The sequence below is a fragment of the Fopius arisanus genome, unplaced genomic scaffold (assembly GCF_000806365.1).
Source record: "Fopius arisanus strain USDA-PBARC FA_bdor unplaced genomic scaffold, ASM80636v1 scaffold00050, whole genome shotgun sequence".
Lineage (NCBI taxonomy): Eukaryota > Metazoa > Arthropoda > Insecta > Hymenoptera > Braconidae > Fopius > Fopius arisanus.
In genome coordinates this window covers 722,186-724,926 of record NW_011887789.1, presented here as the reverse complement: position 1 = coordinate 724,926, position 2,741 = coordinate 722,186, and the positions used below count along the sequence as shown (strand labels likewise).

Sequence of the window (2,741 nt, the reverse complement as noted above, 5' to 3'; positions counted from 1 at the left end):
AGGTTAATTAATCAATTCCTGACAACTTTCTTCGGTTCACTTCGACTAATTTCTGAGCGTTAACTCCCGGATGAATGGAAAGTCGACACCAAAAAACCGGAAAACATATCAATTAATATTTCAAGAACGAGGGAATGGGGAGCTACAAAAAAGCCAAGAGATAAAAAAAGTGACTTCTTGAGGCCAAGAAGGAGAAAATGGAGAGAACAAACTCTCAGGAAAGAAGTGTCCGGCCTTTTTACCTCCATCAACCAATAGTACCATTGTATTCCTTTTTACCGAGGACGACAATCAATTTGAACAGCGAGAAATAAGAGACCCTTGCAATCGAATTAGAGCAGAACCTACCATTTTTTTTTCTTCCCCCCTCTCCCTTTTTAGGACCTTTTTTTATTCATTCCAACGGCTTAAAATCAGTTAATGCATCTTCCATTTCATTCCACGTGATTGCACAAAACCAATTATTGATTATCAACGTCTGCTTCTGAAACTCAACGATTAGTGATGCAAGATGCTGATTCTGAGTGAATAAAAAATTGAGACATTAGGTGACCACACTCGTAAAAAATTATCGTTTGTTGGGAAAGAGGTTAATCCGTAGTGCAATCCAGGGGTAATTGATCCGATGGTTTGCTCTCGGATCCTGAAAATTACAGCGGAAAATTCACTGTTACACTGATAGATTTTTTTTTTTCAATTCAAAAAACGAATTCGCATTTTTCTTTAGAATTCATGATTAATGATGACAATTGAATTTTCAATCCCGAGCTCCGGGACTTTTTCCTGAACTTGGCGATGAATAAACATGGATTTCTACACTCAAGTGACTTTTTTATGAAAATAAGAAATCTTTTCTGCCGTACATCCGGAATGAAAAATACAATCGAGCAAATGGAGTGCTTGCCAGCCGTGAAAAACGAGCGATGATCGGTTTACAAACGGCTCGATAAGGAATAACTCCAGTGTGTCAACACTCACTCGAATCAAATTAATTATCGCCTATAAACAATAAAGCAAAAAAGAAACTGGCCAATTGCCATGGAAAAAGGTAGGGAAAACTCAGACTTAACCACCGCCTTTCATTTGTGTTTATCGGAGTGAAATACATGTTTCCAATGAGAGCGCTGACCTGTAATAATTCCCACTCGATCCAATTATCATGTCAAAGTATAACTGATTCGTTCCCAATTAAAATCGAATATTCGAGTGGACGGGGTACGAGGGATTAATCATCCTTTGTGGAGGTATTCCGAGGAAAATCTGCTTTCCCACTCAAATCGCCATTTTTTCGTGACGAAATCCCTTGAAAATTCCAGTGAAAATGTCATTTGACCAGAATTTCCCCGAGATCCTCTAAAAACAGTGGAAACTTCATCCCCACTGGAAGTGATTTCTGGATTTAAAATCCTGAGCGAAACATTGGAATTTATTTGTAAGGAAATGCTCGAAATTTCTTACAACGACAGGCCATTTCAATATTAATTGAATATTCAATTAAATATGAAATATCTAGCTGCTCTTGGAAGAGGAACGTTCACTCAACGTTTTTATTCGTATCTCGTTATGGCAGTCTAGCTGTAATTTTTCTCAACCTCAAGAGGATTACGTCGAGAGTTGGAGAATTGCTGGTATCCTGTCAAATTTTAGAGGGTACTGACAAAAATAATGTGACCTCGGAATCCTGCTCACTGGTTTCCCCAAATGTGAGCTGATCGATCTCATAAAAATTGGCCATTAAAAATGGGTAAAAATGGCAAATCTCATATGGTATCGTATGTGCATTTATATCGAGAGAACATTGAAGTGCACAGACCTCTAGCACGTCACCGTCCTTGAACCACCGTCTCGAATGTCAAAAGTACGTAAACCATGTAGAGAATCCCCTATTCGAACGACGGAGGGATTTTTTGCCGCCTCCCCATCACCGTGAACCGCATAATAATATAAGAACAATGTCCAAATAAAAAGGTTCACTCGATTCTAGGAGCTTTTCATGTATCCCCTTTTTTTAAATTTTTTTTTTACATCCCAAGGATGGCGGTCAGTGAATTCTCGGGAAACCGGTGCCGCGCTAGCACTGGAAACAAGTTTACCCCACGACCAATTCTCCTGGCACCTCTCCCTTTTTATTTATATATTTTTTCAATTGCCCCAACGACTCGGGGGTTAAAAGACTTAAAAAGTTATTACTGAATCTGTGATTGACTCACCGTGATGTACCTCCGTCACCGGGACCAGCACCAGGAGCTCCAAAAGTACGAGATCACACGGACAACCGATGCTTTTTTTCATTCACCACTTGCGCTATTTTTTATTATTTATCACTGGGGCAATGCCATTGGTGTGTCACAGGTGTTACGTCGGGGTTGAGAGTTTATGTTTGTTTTTCTTTGTACTGGAATTGACCGGGAGGAGTGAGCAATTTCATCGAGGACTGACGCGACACTGAGAGGAACTCGGCCGCAGGTAAAAACACCACCGGCTCTTCGCCCATCCTCGGCCACTTTCGCCTCCAGTCGGCATCACTCGGGCCCCCACCTCCTCCTCCCGCACCGCCACCACCACCCATACACCTACCACCCCACTCCATCTCTAATTCCCTAAACAATTGTCGGATTAATTTTGTGATAACAAAAAAATATCAGTCATTGGCCAGCACCGGAATAAAATGGAATGGCCAAAAAATCGATAATCGAAAACCGTAAAAATCGATTATTCAGCATTTCAGTTTTTCCACAATC

The 2,741-nt window shown here is 40.6% G+C and overlaps 1 protein-coding gene across 1 annotated transcript in view; it reads right to left on the bottom strand.

Annotated features, from left to right (window-relative positions):
- sano (serrano) overlaps positions 1-2,436 on the bottom strand; it is a 52,245-nt gene extending 49,809 nt beyond the window's left edge. The window contains exon 1 of the mRNA XM_011306929.1: positions 2,211-2,436. The gene's annotated coding sequence lies outside the window, so the exon portion shown is untranslated. The remainder of the gene's footprint in view (positions 1-2,210) is intronic.
- Between the last annotated feature and the right edge of the window lie 305 nt (positions 2,437-2,741).